General features: G+C 40.1%; 1 protein-coding gene and 1 pseudogene across 1 annotated transcript in view; both read left to right on the top strand.

The window, feature by feature from the left end:
- Positions 1–2,790: 2,790 nt before the first annotated feature.
- On the top strand, positions 2,791–4,896 carry LOC140943767 (uncharacterized; annotated as a pseudogene).
- Positions 4,078–17,363, top strand: part of LOC140943727 (ATP-dependent RNA helicase DDX19A-like) — a 112,161-nt gene continuing 98,875 nt past the window's right edge. The window contains exon 1 of the mRNA XM_073392841.1: positions 4,078–4,096. The gene's annotated coding sequence lies outside the window, so the exon portion shown is untranslated. The remainder of the gene's footprint in view (positions 4,097–17,363) is intronic.

The following is a 17,363-nucleotide window of genomic DNA, read 5'->3' on the forward strand; positions in this document are numbered from 1 at the left end:
TTACAAGAGTTATTAAAATGATCGGAAAAAAAGTTCCATAGTACGGCACCTCTATAGTGTATGGAATGTTTAATAAAATTTGCAGAAAATCGTGCAACAACAGCCTTATTATTTCCTCTTAGATTATATGGACTTTCTCTCCAAGTAACTAAATTCTGAATCAAATAGGGTTTGTCACAGGCAATGCTATAAAAGAATTGCACAAGACTTAATTTATACATATCATAAACTGAGTCCCACTGTGTAACTTCCATGACGGTTTTCTATGGTGTACACTAAGACAAATTAAAAATTATCCTTCCAGCTCTGCAGTGCAACGCTTGCACGGATTTAATGTGGTCACAGTTATAGCAATTTCCCTAAAGGGTGATTCCGTAAATCACTGAAGGGAGAGTCGTTTTAAAATATAAGTCTAGAATAGATTTTCTAGTCAGGAAAGAGCTCTTTGATTCTTAGCAAGTTGAGCTTGTTGACAAAGTTTTTCTTTAATTCTGTAAGATGCTGTGTCCTCGTAAGTTTGTGGTCTTTTGTAATACGCAACAACCCTGCGTGACATACCTATGAAATCGTTTCATTACCAATAGTGATCACTGGGAATGGACCTCTGTAGAACAGCACTGCTTCACATTTTGCTGAGTGTGGGGTTAAAGAGTTGGCCATGCACCATTTGTTAAGTTCATCGAGGGCTTTGTTCGGTAGACTGCATGCTTCATCAACAGTCGATCCAATACAAAACTGTAAATTCTCTAGTCGTCAGCGTACAGGTACAGGGTGCTAGAGACGACACTCGCTGGCTTCTCATTGGTGTACAAACTAAACAAAACTGGACCCAGACCCGATCCTTGAGGGATACCGCAAGTCAAGTTCAGTTCATCGACTGAGTAGAGTTCACAATTGTACCGTATTTATTCGATCAACCGCCCTGGGCGCTTATTAAATTTTTGGACCTTGAGAGTGGGCGCTTATTCGAGGCTGGGCGCTTATTACATTTTCACCATTTTCAGCAAGTGTAGTATGTTTATTTTGCAACAAAACAATAAATGCTAATAAACAAAACGCGAAGAAGTAACAGAGCAAGGTTTCTGTAAAATATTCTGAAGAAAACTCCGTCCTCGGGGAAGTCTCTTCTTAGTACTTATTCAAGTTCAATTTCAATTTCATTGTTTCTCACGTGAGTGGGGTGGGAGTGGGCGCTTATTTGAGTTTGATTGGAAGGAGGAGGGGGTGGGCGTGGGCATGGGCGCTTATTCGAGGCTGGACGCTTATTAACTTTTTCTGCCTTTAGGATGGGCGCTTATTCGAGGAGGACGCTAATTCGAGGTTGGGCGCTTATTCGAATAAATACGGTAATTTGTGACCGATGATTTAGGTAATCAGTCATCCAAGATAGCCCTCAATCCCAAATTTATCTTTCAATTTATGGAGTGGGATACTATGAGAGACACAATCGAAGGCTTTGCGGAAATCTACAAAGGATGTGGTAACTACTAAATTGTTATCAGCAGCTTGTCTCCGAGATTCCGTGAGATGAGCAAGTAATAATGGCGTCGAATGGCCCTTACGGTATCCATTGCCTCTCAGTAAGAAGTCCGTATTCCACGACGTGATCTAATATTGTGTCAGATACACAAGATTCTAAGATTTTACTTGGCACGCTAATTAAGATATAGGTCTATAATTACTTATGTCAGCTGGATCGTTCTTTTTAAAAACTGGGCACAAGTGAGTTTTTTTCCATTGTTTAAAAACTTCAGCATTGTCGACACTCATCGAGTATAGCTTAGTGAGTGATAGGACGACAGCTGGCTCAGCTAACAGCCCACCGGCCTTGTTAGGTTTTAGGGCCTTGATTTTTCTGGATATGGACTCCTCCGAAATTGAGATGGAAGAAATTGTTTGTCTCAGTGTAGGATCATTTCCTGTTTCTACTAGTGGACAGACGGTGTTTACTGAAAGGCTAGTCCCTACTGTAGCAAAGACGGTATTTATCAGGTTTGCTTTTTCTTTGTTACGTACAGCGAGAGTATTATCTTCCCGTCTTATTGGGCCAATCTGGGGTCTCCTCTTTGGATTCGTTGCTTCGGAGAGTACTTTCAAGTACGCAGCAGTGGACTTCGCCGAATCAGTCTTTTCGCGGAAAAAGCTGTCTTTCGCACAAGTCTTGAACTGTTATTTCATTTCGGACCTTTTTGTATCTAGCCCAGGCTGTTACGTCCTTGGTGCGCACGGCGGACTTAAAGAGATTGTACCTATAATTCATCTTTCTTCTTATTTCGTTAGTTATCCGTGGGTTGCTCTTGCTACGGATTTTTATCTTTTTAAAAGGTACGTGTTTATCACATACTTCATTGAACATCAAGTTCCACGCGCATTGCATATCGTCTTTATCCAGCTGTTTATCTTCGAATAGATCAGAAACATGGAACGGTGCGCGTGAGAGGTCTGCTTGGAATTACTTAGCATTGAAATGTTTGAAGTGAAGACATTTTCAAAAACATAGACACCCCGAGCAAAGAAAATCAAAACGAAAGGCTTCACATTGAGAAAGGAAAACTAGAGTTTTGACCGCTGCAAAGTGATCTATCTTAGTAAAGCAATGAAGAATAATGCGGCAGTCAATAGTTCATGCTTTGTAGAGCAGATTAACAATCCTAGCTAGGAGGATATTTGTCAAAATGTCAAAAAATGCAACAACCTCTGTTTGATTGGTTGATAAATCAATATTAATATTTAGTCTTTCTCAAGGCAGTAGGTAGGGTGCGTTCTTTCAAAACGCCGCTGCTTGTTAAATCGCTAACAACAAGTGCAAAGAAGCTTGCAGGATTTCCACCTTTGTTCCCCCATCTTTTCCATGGATGTAAAGACCTTGCTGGACAATCTTCATGATGAGTTATCCTGTTCTGTATGTATGTGTACATTCACTGATCCAAAACAGTTGCCTTGTTTGCACAGTTTCTGTCTCAACTGCCTGAATGGCATTCAACGAACGAGCGGCGTCCATGGCAAAATTACATGCCCCGAGTGCAGGAGACAGTTTGAGATCCCTGGAAGTGGAAATCTCAGCGTACTTCCCACCAATTTTCGCATAAACAGTTTGTTAGATGTCTTGGCAATTAAAGAGTGCAGTACAGCTAACGTGAAATGCGGAAACTGTGACAAGCGGAACGCCCAAACCTTATATTGCTTCCAGTGTTGTTCTTTTTGGTGCGAGGAATGTATTTCAGGACATAATATAATACGCACCAATAAAGAACACAAAACACTGCTACTGAATGATTTTCAAGATCAAGACATCGAGGCCGTGTTAAAGCGACCAGCATTTTGTCAGAAAGAACTTCATGACAAAGAGGAGTTGAAATTCTTTTGCAAAGATTGTAGAGTCGCCATTTGCAACACTTGTGTTGTAACACTTCACGAAGGCCACGGCAAAATGCTCTTGAAAGAAGCCGCAAATGCCCGCAAGACACAAATTAATTACATGACTAAATCCTTAAAAGATAAAGCACTGGAGAAACAAAAGGAACTCGAACAATTCAACAAAAAGAGCATGGAAGTTCTAGCTCATGTAGCCGACGTAAAAAGCCTAGTGCAGACGAATGTAGACCAAATTGTTGCAATCATCGAAGCGACGAAAAAGGATGCTTTTGATGCGGTCGATAATCAAGCGAAAGAATCACTTGAAACACTCTCACAGAAAAAAGGCGAAGTTGAAAATCAAGTGAAAATAATTGAATCGGCAATTGAACAAACTGAATCTCTGATGAAACGAAACTTTAGTACAGAAATCCTTGGATTCAATGAAACATTTGATAAAATCCTAGAGGAACAGGAAAGCCAAGGAAACCGTGATAATGAATGTATTCCTCGGTTTAGTTTCACTAAAAGTGAAAAATTGATTAACGTGTTAAACAGTGAAGGTATAGGTAATGTAAAAACTGTTTTTAGCGAAACTAAATCGCAACAATCAGAAGCCAAAGGTAAAGAAAGTAGTAAAGTAATTAGTGGGAATAGAGGGGCAAATGATCGTGACAGTCCTCTTAAGGCTCAGTTACAAACCAGGAGTTATATAGACCTGTGCTGTCATTTGGACAAGAAGGTAAGTCTATTGGAATGCTTAAATATCCCTTGGGGGTGGCAGTGAATGATCGTGATGAAATTGCTGTGACTGAGCTCTGCAACAGCAGAGTTTCAGTGTTTAGTAGCGACGGTACCCACTTGAGATCGTTTGGTAGGGAGGGTCAGAAAAATGGCGAGTTTAAGCAACCTTCAGGGATTGCTTTTGATAGTGTTGGCAATATTGTAGTGGCAGACTGTTATAACCACAGGGTGCAACTCTTTGATAGAAATGGTAAGTTTCTTCGTAAGTTTGGCAAATATGGAACTCTTCACAAGCTTAAAAACCCTGAAGGTTTATCAATAAACGGCAACGGTCATATTGTTGTTACTGACAGAGAAAACAAATTAATCAAGATATTCACTTCTAGTGGGGAGTATTTAAGAAAATTTGGTGGAGCAGGTGCTTTGGTTGAACCCTATCACTGTATCCAACAAGGTCAATATTTTATAGTCTCAGACTATGGTGACGATTCCATTAAAATGTTTGATCTCGAGGGAAAGTTTATTTCTAAATTTGGAAAACAGGGGAAAAAGGATGGAGAGTTTAATGAGCCCTGTTATTTGTCAACTAACAAACAAGGATTACTAATGGTCTGTGATGCAGGGAACCACAGAGTTCAGGTATTTGAATTGAGTGGAAAGTTTGTTACAAAATTTGGAAGTGAAGGTAGCGGGAAAGGCGAGTTTAATTATCCAGTTTCTACAGCGTGTCTTAGTGACGGGAGGATAGTTGTGAGTGATGTGAAAAACGATCGAATTCAGATATTTGACCAAATATGACATGATCTTACCCTAGAAATGCAATTACTTAAAGTGTGATCTACTATTGATCTACAATTACTCATGTTTCCAAAAGAAAAACATTTTTGACGTAGTTTAGTTTTTTGATCTTTCATGCATACATTAATACTGCCAGTAAAAACCCGCGACTAAGAACCTGGTTTTTAAGAACGTGTTAGGCAAGCTTAAAATTTGAAACAGCTTCTTTGGCTAAAATCTACAAACATAAATTCTGAACACTTGGACAATATTCAGGATCCTCTTTGGAGATATTAGGTGCTTTATTACTCCAAATGCAAGTTTAATGGTATTTACAGTCTTATACCTAAGGAACAAGATAAATATACCACTAAATACTCTTAGCTACAATGGATGTTTTTCTTTTAGAAAATAACATCCTATTTAAAGACCTAAATAGCCTAAATTTGTGCTAATTTACATTTATGTAAGAACCTGTTTAGGCTAACTTGGGGCGGTAAATGCAGGTTCTTCGGGCAGGTTTTACTCTAGGATACATCTCTTGTTGTTGCGGTTTTCCCTTAGCTGACCTTACTCATATTATTATGTACAAAGTAACTTAACTCAGGGAAATTGCGGGTCAGTGGCCCGTTTCTCGAAAGTCCTGAAAATGTTTCGGGCCTTAAAAGCTGTTTTATGCTTGCTGTGTTGGCATTTAAGATCAAAGTGTCAATAACTTTGAAGATGATACAATGAAAGTATAAGTTAACAAAGCAAAATTGACCGGTTTGTGAACTCGGACTGAACTGTGCTGCTATAAATTCAACAGGTTTTGATTTCAAAATTTTTTTGGACTCAAAATGTCACCAGGCCTTTCGAGAAAGGGGCCGCTAGAGTGTTCAACTGGTAGATATATTTTACAGGAGGGTTTTTATTTTTAATACACTTTAACTTGTTCAATAGCACAACCAGCCTGTGGTTCACATTTTTGTACTAAACTGCTCGGGCAGAAGTAGACCAGTTTCAGAAATTTTACTTACTTTTCTAGATGGTAGACTTGATACTTTAAAAAGAGCACGAAGTTTCTCCGATGCGTTTTAGTATGTATCATTTTTTAATCTACTTATTAAACAATGGACCACTGTATTTGTTTTAATTTGTAGTTTGTTGTATCATGTGTGCCAATATGTAGAACAATAGAGTGCGCACAATCGTTTAATTTTCTCCAGAGAATCAGTAGGGTACAACCGGCGAGTTGCAAGTCATGACACGCGAGAATCGTGTCAGATCAGTCTTCTCGGCCGATGTTTTCGCTTCTTGCCTGACGCTCGTGTGTTACATGTGCATGCCATCTCATTAACTTTTGACTGAAAATTAGAACGGTTGACAATATTATAATACATGACAAAAAATTTTTAAAAAGTGTAAATTCTGAATGTTTCGAGTTAGTGTGAAAATTGTAAGCCACCACCGCCATTGTCAAATGATGTATACTAGGAACTATTTAAAAAATACTTTGTATTAATCGTAGTGTGATCAGGCTATTATGCTATAAATGTGAGAATCTAAGCGTAATGATGTAATCAGTTAAGTACATGTAAATTTGTAATAAACTTCAATTCGCATTTTAAAATTTGCTTGGTTTGTCCATAGTTAATTGAGTGGAATGGTTATGAAACCCGTCAGACTCCTTTGCTATATGTTTTTGTGGACCTGAAAGTGCACAACGTTCAAAAGAATTCCTATCATTTTGGTTGTATTGACCAACAAAAACGTTGCATTAATTTATTCCGTAACAATTTGCCAACAGAAAACAAAGCATTGTGCACTTTCAGGGTGCTTCCAACATAAACTGCAGCACTGTTGTTTTTATCATTGATGTTTGCCGCTTTTCATAACCAGTCTGTTCTAATAACTATGGTTTGTCTCACTGATAAATTTGTACCCTAGTGTCTTACTTACCCTTACACATTTCAGAGATTTTGCAAAAACAAAAACAAAAAGTTTCTTGTACTTTCTTAAAAGAAAGTACAGCTAGATAGGGCGATAAAATTTCATTGAAAACGTGCCAGTTTGGTGTATATCTCTGCCCTTTTTAACCGAATCACGCTGATTCTTCAAGTTCTCTTCTAACATTTCAAATGAGTTTATGCTACAAGGGGCGTGGCCTGCCAGCCACTTCTCTAGTAAGGTAGTCAACGGCATAACCTCGAGAGTTTTGCACAATCGGCAAAGACCAAAATATTAATCCTTGGTGTGTTAATCCTCGGTTTAAAAGCCAAAGGGAAATCTGATACAAAGTCTTAAAACGAAGAGTCTGCTAGCACGGGCTTTAAGGGGCGTCGTTCAATGCTAATGCTGCCAAGAGTGGAGTGGTTGAGGTGTGAATTAACCTGTGATCAGGTGGTCCTTCTATCCTTTTCTTTTTTGGGGGAGGGGGGGAAGGGGGAAAGAACGCCGTTCTTTCTTTCCCCTTTCCCCGAAAAAAAGCCTGATCGCGGGTTAGGTGTGAATGGGTTAAAGAAGAAACGGTGGGGAAGAGGAATTGATCGCAGTCTATACTAGAATATCGCGCTTTGTGATAAAAAAAGCTGGAAAATTTTTTGTGGATATGTAGTTAAGTCCGAGGAAGAAATGATGTCTTCAAGATCTTCAAGGGTAAAGTCATGGGCCTCCCTGTGGACATATGTGTCTATAGGATGGATGCTTTGTCTGTTAATTATATTCTTCTCTAGAAGAAGTATTTAAGTTCTGCTGGAGCTCGTTCGCCAAATAAACACAAAACTTTACCAAAATCGACCAGGGGAAACATAAAATCGAACAAATTTGAAACAAATTTTTTAAACCCCAAGTTTACTAGATTAATTTTGTAAACATTGATTTACGTCATCAGTATGGAATGTATGTCATTGAGACGCAGACGTTCCTCCTGGCAAAACGTCCTGAGCGGCGAGGAATGAAGAGAAACGGCTGTTTTTGCAGGCTAGCCTGTCCCATCTGCCTGTCCCATCTGCCTGTCTGTCTATCTGCCTATCTATCTCTCTGACTAGGACCAAGGATTAGAACAGTCAGTCAGGAGCCCCGGCTGTTTGATTCCCAGGTTTTTTCGGCTTCTTTTCTTTCCGTGGAGCTTAAAGTAGCTTTTAATACCCGTCTGAAAAAGAAACACCTGCTGGAGGAGGGTGGTAAAATGAGCGCACGGCTCGCGCAGCCTTAGGATAGTCGGTTTACTGTGTATGTGCTATTAATTGTTACCACAACCTTTCACAAACTGATTGTTCGTCCGTCAATTGGAAGCTTGAGCAACAACGAGGCGACGGCTGAAAAAACGTCCCTTTAAAAATGAAGTCAAGTTGCTTCAGACTTTATCGCGTTTATTCTGTCTCTTTCAGTTCGTCAAATGTTGGCAGTTTTTTTCTGGAGTTGAATTTTAAATGGCTGTATTGAAGTTCAGGAAAAGAAAATAAAGTCGTTGTCTTGTATTCACATTCTCCACAAAATGTGAAATTAGATATTTCCACGTCGTAGTCGTGCAGTGACGGCAAAGAAATGTACGTCATCCACGTGCAGGGTTGACGTCGCAGTCGTCTTTGCTTAAACTCGCTAATCTGTGTCTGTGTGCCCCTCTGTATATCAATTTGCCCCACCCATCCCTGCCCCCCTTTTCGCAAACTCCCGTTGATACACTTTGTTACAGGCTCTACAAGTATTAGGGCTAGAGCAACATGTCTGCAAATGTATAATTATTACGGTAACTTTTTTCCCTCAGCCAACGCTTCCCAAGCCGCAGGTAATGATTCATGGCATTAACACCAGTTGATTATTCCGACTAAGGCTTAAAAATGGTTCTTAAATATCAGGTGCCCTGCACTAAAGGCTAAATGTGTTCTGCAACTTGAGTTCAACCGTCATAAGGCCAAGCTGTATGAAGCTGCATCTAACGCGTTCTTTGTGTTTTATCCCAATTCAACCAAATGCGAAGCCTTCGATCTACCAAAGCCTGGACCAGCGGTTTCACAGAAGAGCGCAGTGGCACAGCTTGTTCAGCAGTGACGGCTGAACAACTTTAAAATGAGGTTCGATCTTCAGGTTATCAATTCTGTCCCTGGTGGCTGGAAAATTGCTGTCAAATTTTCCAAACCGGTGGCAGAAATCTCCAACATAAATAAAGCAAGATTTGCGAGCAGGTCCCAAGATAGGCGCACTTTCTACATCGAGAATGTCCCAGGCCAGATCCAGAATGCTAATTTGAAGCAAATCGAAAGAATCAACGTCGAGTTTGCTGGAGAACTGGTGTTCTCACCTGCAAACAAGAAGTTGTCCCCTTTTGTGATGTTTGAACGAAAGGAGCCCGAATACGCTGAGATCAATCCCCCAGGGGCTTGTCCCACAGTTCCCCACTTGGAGTGAATTGATAACCGATCACATCTAAATCCTACAACAATAGTGAGTAGTAATGACGTAACCTTAAAAGGTGAAAACTGACAGGAAATAAAATGTGCTTTATGCTACCCAGTATACATCAAGAGGATTATTTAACCGGTTTCTCAACAGTCAACCTCGTCCCCAGGGCTTTTACCATAGAAAAGGAAACGGAGAGCCCTGGGGACGAGGTTGCTCAAATGTTTCTGGTAGGTAGGTAAAGGCGTACACGAGCCAAAAGCCCAAACGGACGGCGCTTATCCTGGTTTCCTTAACATAAAGCATGCCTAGGAGTATTGCTAATCCCCCCTTAGACGGGATGCTAGTCCATCGCAGGGTTCCCCACTAGCACTAGATGACTCCGGTACCGGGCCATTTATACACCTGGGTGAAGAGTACCTTGGGTTCCGGAAGATATTTTTTTCTTATCGATAGTGATGGTTCGCGGCGAAGCTGCGTCTCCGGAGCCTTATAAAACCGTAAGCACGGTTTATTTCGTATTAGGTATTTTGAGAACGGACCTCTGAAGCCAGGGTTAGTGAAGAGAGAAAAAGTGGAGAAAAGTCCCTTGTCCAAGGAAACAACGCGACGGGCGAGGCTTGAGTCCCGGAGTTTGAGGTGTTAGCCCCTCTGCCACACACGCCTCCACTGGGCTCACTGAAATATCTATTTCCGGATTCACATATTCTGGCTCAAGAAATGGTAAAATATACCTGAACAATTATTGGATCAAGTTTTTGTGATATCCAATAATTGTTTTCCTATACATTGTTATGGTCACACGGAACACTCACCCAGTTTGACATTGCCCTCAGAAATCATGCCGTGTGCTTGTAATCTACAGATTAGTCAATTATCTGCTTGCATAAAACTGGCAAATCAGTCCTGTAGGTTGCGCTGATTTCCAAAATTAACTCTAGGGTCCTTAGCCAATGCAAAGACAGATAATGAATACAATCTACAATAAACTTAAAAATGATTTTCCGGTTCCTTCTTCGTCGTGTGTGTTCCCTCTTCCCAGCCCCTTCTCAAAAATTCAAAAAACACTCAGACATGTATGGTAGTACACTTGTAGGCATGATAGTACCAACAGCCCATAACTCCTGGTAGTACAGTATACTGAAGTGGCATGGCATGGCCTATATATGGTATCATTTCCTATTAACAAAGTGACAGTGTTTGATACAAGTGACATTTTAAAAACAAGACACCCAGAACAAAGGAAATCCAAAGGAAAGACTTCACATCGCGGGGGCGGATCCAGGCGTCCCGGACTTTTCTTAGGTGGGGTTGAACTACTGAGGAATGGCGTAACTGACTGGTGGCGTAAACAAATACCAGTTGAAAGCCGCAGGTCATCTCGGAAGGGGGGGAGCACACCCCCCTGCACCCTCCCCCTAGATCTGCCCCTGCATCTAGAAAGGATAACTTCGGTTTGTACTTCGACGAATGTCGTGTGTAGATTTTTGACCGCTGCAAAGTGATCTGTCTTGGTACCGTAATCCAAAACAAAATGCAACAGTCAACTACTTGATGCTTCGTAGCGGGGATCAACAGTTCTAAGAAAAACAGGATATTACGTCAAAATGTCAAAAAATGCAAGAGACTCTGTTTGATTGGTTGATAAATTAATTATATTAATGTTTAGTCCATGTCAGAAGGTTGTAAATAGGTTATTCTCCTTATTAAATCGCTAACAACAAGCTTGCAGTACAGTCCAACTTTTAATAACCATTGTTCCAGACCTTTTCCATGGATCTAAAGACCTTGCTGGACAATCTTCATGATGAGGTATCCTGTTCTGTGTGTATGTGTACATATACTGATCCACAGCAGTTGCCTTGTTTGCACAGTTTCTGTCTTCGCTGCCTGAACAGAATTCAACGAACGAGCAGCGTCCATGGCAAAATAACATGCCCCGAGTGCAGGAAGCACTTTAAAATCCCTGGACGTGGAAATCCCAGCGAACTTCCCACCAATTTTCGTATCAATAGTTTGGTCGATGTCTTGGCAATTAAAGAGTGCAGTACTGCTAACGTGAAATGCGGAAACTACGAGAAAAGGAGCGCGCAGACCTTATATTGCTTCCAGTGTTGTTCTTTCTGGTGCGAGGAATTGTATTTTAGCACATAACGTGATACGCACCAACAAAGAACACAAAACGCTGGCTCTGAAAGATTTTCAAGATCAAGGTCGTTAAGGCGACCAGCATTTTGCCAGAAGGAACTTCATGAAAAAGAGGAGCTGAAATTCTTTTGTAAGAACTGTGAAGTGGCAATTTGCAACACTTGTGCAATGACACTTCATGAAGGTCACGGCAAAATGCTCTTGCAAGAAGCTACAAATGCCCGTAAGACGAAGATAAATTCCATGATTAAATCTTTAAAAGATAAAGTACTGGAAAAACGAAAGGAGGTCGAACAATTCAACCAAAAGAGCATGGAAGTCCAAGCGAAAGTAGCCGACGTAAAAAGCCAAGTGCAGACGAATGTAGACCAAATGATTGCAATCATCGAAGCGAGGAAACAGTATGTTTTTGATGCGGTCGATGATCAAGCGAACAAATCACTTGAAACACTCTCACAGAAAAAAGGCAAAGTTGAAAATCAAGTGAAAATAATTGAATCAGCAATTGAACAAACTGAATCTCTGATGAAACGAAACTTCAGTACAGAAATCCTTGGATTCAATGAAACATTTGATAAAATCCTACAGGAACAGGGCACCCAGAATCAAAACCGTGACGCAGAATGTATTCCTCGGTTTAGTTAAGTTTCACTAAGAGTGAAAAACTGATTAACGTGTTAAAAGGTGAAGGGATAGGTATCATAGAAACTGTTTTTTTATGAAACTAAGGCGCAACCATCAGAAATGAAAGGCAAAGAAAGCTGTAGTGAGGTAATTGCTGGTAATAAAGGGACAGGTTTTCGTGACAGTCCCTTAAAGCCTCAGTCTATTCAGGTACAAACCAGGCGTTTCAGACCATTCTTTTTCAGACCTGTGCTATCATTTGGACAAAAGGGTACTTCTGTTGGAATGCTTAACCTGCCCTGTTGTGTGGCAGTGAATGATCGTGACGAAATTGCTGTGTCCGACTTCTGGAACCACTGTATCTCAGTATATAGTAGTGACGGTACCCATATAAGGACGATTGGCAGAATGGGTCGGAAGAATGGTGAGTTAATTTACCCTATAGGGGTTGCTTTTGACAGTCTTGGTAATATTGTTGCAGTAGATAGTGATAACCACCGTGTACAGGTCTTTGATGAGAGTGGTAACTTTCTTAGTACATTTGGTGAACAAGGAAGCCTTGATCACCAGCTGAATTGCCCTGGAGGTTTATCAATAACCGGCAACGGTGATTTTATTGTTGCTGATACTGAAAACCAATTGATCAAGATATTCTCTTCTAGTGGAGAGTATTTATCTAAATTTGGTGGAGCAGGTTCTTTGGTCGCCCCCTATCACTGCATCCAACACGGTCAATATCTTATAGTGTCAGACTGGAGTGATCATTCCATTAAAATGTTTGATCTTGAAGGAACATTGATTTCTAAATTTGGTAAGAAAGGGGACAAGGATGGAGAGTTTATCGAGCCCCGTCATTTGTCAGTTAACAAAGAGGGATTCCTAATGGTCTGTGATGGATGGAATAACAGAGTTCAGTTATTTGAATTGAATGGAGAGTTCGTTACGAAGTTTGGAAGTAAAGGAAGTGAGAAAGGAGAGTTTAGATATCCGCATTCTACAGCAAATCTTAGTGATGGAAGGATAGTTGTGTGTGACGAGCAAAACAGTCGAATCCAGATATTTGACCGAATATGATGTAGACTTAATTTTAGAAGTATGGATGCAATCACTTAAAAATGTAAACTTCATGTGCTACTGATGTACAAAGAGTCGTGCGCTTTGGTTTAGGAAATGTTAGCACCTGCCGATCTGTGGGCCATTTTAAGAAGACAAATGTTTTTCTAGTCTACGCCATATCATATGCTCTCATGAAACTGTTCACAGACTACAAAGCGTTCGGTAAACCAAAAATGGCTTAGAACGGGGTTTTGTTAAATACTGGTTAAACTCCGTTTAACTAACTGGCCCTGAAGGTTTATCAATAAGCGGCACCAGTGATATTATTATATTGTTGCTGATACTGGTAAGAAATTAATCAAGATACAGTAAACACCTGCGAATAAGAACCTGCTCTTTTGAAGTCTGGCAAAATAGGTTCCGTTGTATTCTGGGGTACTGATTGGCAATTTAGGCTCATGAACGAGATAATAGATTGCATTGTTGATTACCGGAAAACTAAATAAACTTGGGTTTTGTCCTTAAAAATACAGTATTTATCCACAATTTTAATTATAATTACAACCCTAGCAAAAACTGATTACCGTATTTATATACAGTTTACTTGGTACAGTGTGTTTCTGTTCAGTACTTAATAAATTTACAATCTCAAAGTTACGGTCCTTGATTAAATTGTTTATCATTATATATTTAAATGTAACCCACACCTTAACCTTATCTTGCTAGCCTAATCAGGTTCTTGTATTTTTGGACATAAAAGTGGTACATTTCTGCCAGGTTGCATAAACACCTAGGGGAAGACAAGGAGTTAATTCACTAGGTTCTTATTTGCACGCGTATTCTCTTCTATTTAATACTTTCATAAATTTGAAGGAGCGGGTCCTTTAGTCTGCGCACTTCCAACACAAAACATTGCCAAAATCAAAAAGGAGAAACATAAAATCGAACAAATTTGCCTTTTAAACCCCATGATTACCGGATTTATTTTGTAAACATTGATTTACGTCATCAGTATGGAATTTCTGTCGCTGATGAGCAGACGTTTTTCTTGGCGAAACGTCCTGAGCGGCGAGAAACGAAGAGAAACGGCTGTTTTCGCAGGCTAGCCTGTCCCGTCTGCCTGTCTGCATATCTATCTCTCTGACTAGGGCCACGGATTAACACAGTCGATCAGGAGCTCGGGCTGTTCCATTGCCAGGTGTGACCTACTCGATACTTTTTCCGGCTTCTTTTCTTTCCGAGGAGCTTAAAGTAGCTTTTAATACCAGTCTGAAAAAGAAGCACCTGATGGAGGAGGGTGGTAAATTCAGCGCACGGCTCGCGCAGCCTCAGGTTAGTCATTTTACTGTGTATGTGCTATTAAGTGTTACCAACCTTTCACAAACTGATTGGGTCTTCATCCATCCGTTCGTCCGTCAATAGGAAGCTTAAGCAACAACGAGGCGACGGCCACGAGAACGTCTCTTAAAAAGTGAAGTCGCGCTGCTTCAAACCTTACCGTGCTTATTCCATCTCTTTCAGTTCGTCAAATTTTGGCAGTTTTTTCTAGAGCTGAATTCTAAAAGACTGTATTGAAGTTCAGGAAAAGAAAACAAACTCGTTGTCTTGTGGTCAAATTCTCCACAAAACGTGAAATTAGGCATTATCACGTCGTAGTCGTGCAGTGACGGTAAAGAAATGTACGTGATGCACGTGCAGAGTTGTTGTTTTGCCAATCTAAACCTTTAACTCTTTTTTGCTGTTCTCGTTGACGTTGCCGTCGTCGTTGCTTTCGCTCCCTATTCCTGTTTTTGTGTACCCCTCTGTATATTAATTTGCCCCACCCTCCCCCTCCCCTTTTCGCAAACTCCTGTTGATACACTTTGTTACTGACTCTAGAAGTGAGAGCTAATACAACTGACTGCAAATGAATAATACTTTTTTTTCCCTTCGCCCACGCCTCCTGAGCCACAAGTACTGATTCATCCACTGAAACCAATTGATGAGTCCCACTCAGGTTTCAAAATGATCCTTAAATATCAAGTGCTCGAGGCCGTGAAATACTGGTCCATATCTCCAAGTTCACAAAAGATATCAGCACTAAAGGTAAAAGGTGAAACCAGACAGCAAATAAAACTGATGTGCGTTATGCTATCCAGTATACGTTAAGAGGATTATTCAACTGGTTTCTCAACAATCAACCTCGTCTCGAGGACTGCTCCTTTAGAAAACGGAAGGGGAAGCCCTGGGGACAAGTTTGTTTGAAAGTCTCTTGGCTCACTGAAATATCTATTTCCAGATTCACATATTTTGGGGCTGTTCGAAAAATGGTAAAATATACCTGAACAATTATTGAATGAAGTTTTTCTGATATCCACTAATTGTTTTAGTATTCATTGTTACCGTCATACACAGAAAATACTATTTGACATTGAGCTACATTGCCCTCACTTATCATGCAGTGCGCGCACAGTCTACAGATTAGTCAATTATTTTCTAGCAAAAAACTGACAAATCAGTTCTGTAGGTTGCACTGAGTTCCTGAATAAACTGCAGGGTCCTAAGACAATGAAAACACTTAGTGAATAGAATCTATTCTTGGTTTTCACACGACGTCACCAAAATTCAAACTAAGAAACTTTCGATTCTTCTGAATTTCTTCTTTCATAATGTATTACAATACCTAAACACCTTTATGCAAACAAATTTTTGGTTCCAAAGGGTTCTTCGTTTTGCGACAAAGGCCAGGGTTTAGCGTGACGCGTTATTTAGCCTTTCTTAACTACTGCACGGAAAGCTCCTACGTGGGTTAAAAACGTTACCTAGTTTAAGAGAGTTTACTATCTAAACATTCCTTGTCTCAGAATAAATATTACTTTAATCTTTATGAGTTCCTCAAACGATGAATTCACGCATAAGTAGGAAAATTAAAAAACAGATGTTTGTGTTGTTTCCGGCAGCCATATTGATGCCCCTCAAAGGAACATTTTATTTCATTTTCAATCGAAAAGAATTGTCTTTAATTGAAATGAGTTTTTTTTTATTGAAATGATTTTTTTTAATCGAAATGAATTCTAAAAGGGACATCAACATAACACCTTCATACAATGCTTTATTAATTTGGGTAAAACGTTTTTCCGAATATCTCGCATATGAAATATAGCACAGATCCAGGAGCCCATCAAATGGAGCCTCCATCTCCATTAATTTCTTGAGTCAACCCTTTCCCGAGTAGATTTGTAAATAGAACGGCTTGTTTCCCGCGAAAAGTGTCATATTTCCGCGAGTCTCGTATGTCACCGTGAAAAAATAGAGCTGGATGAAGTCGAACTCAGAAGCCCAGAAAACAAGAATTTCGATCCGCCACGTGGGTATTTATGTTCAGTTCAAAGCTCAACAGACAGAACGGCTGTACCGTTCTCGCCACGACAAAGTACAACTAAAGTTGCTCTTGTAAAAGCAACTAAGCACAAAGCCAACCCGGCAACTGATGAGGTTCGTGAGGAGAACCGAAACCATGGTCTTGCCTGATCACAAACTGTGGCAATAACAAAACAGTTTAAAGACTGTTAAGCTTATTCAAAGCTATTACCAAGGGAGGAACTACGCGCTCCAGTCAAAAGACTCACACTATCTTTAGAAAGACACTAAGCTGGAGTTTACTGAGTCACAATTCAATTCTCCAGTAAGTTTATGTAGCTTCAGTTTAAGCTGCAGTTCACTCGTATAATTTTGGATCTGTAAGTCACTATCCGTGATAATTTAACATTCTGCAAAGAAAACTGACGACCTGGGCCCAGCGTGATACAGCACTGCAGAAAAACATTACACTCACGGACTAAAGAAAATCGCTTAGATCACATCCAGAAGGCACTTTGGAGAAAATTGGAACCCTTATTCAGCCGTAATAAAAAAGCTTTACGCTTCAAAAGAGGTCAAAGAAAATGCGCTTGCATCAGAGGGCAAATCCTGCAGACCAGAAAACAATAACTACAGTCAATCGATATATATGTCATGACCTCTCAGTGTGAAACATGCCGCAAAAAAAAAACACATTTGCTCAGTAAAATGCAGAACCTTCCAGAGCATAGTCTACCCAGCAGATAAAAACAACTTTATTGGAATAAGCAGCATTTTGGCATGAGGTAAAAGTCGTGTAGGCCTACCACCCCCTTTTAATGCTTTGATGGGCTCCTGACAGATCTGATTCTTGGCAAGGTTTTTTGTATATTTATCTTCTTTCATTTCCTAGATTCTGGACTTCCTGTATTGAATGGTTTGCATTTTTATTTTTGATGGCG

Source organism: Porites lutea, chromosome 1, assembly GCF_958299795.1.
Source record: "Porites lutea chromosome 1, jaPorLute2.1, whole genome shotgun sequence".
Taxonomy (NCBI): Eukaryota; Metazoa; Cnidaria; class Anthozoa; order Scleractinia; family Poritidae; genus Porites; species Porites lutea.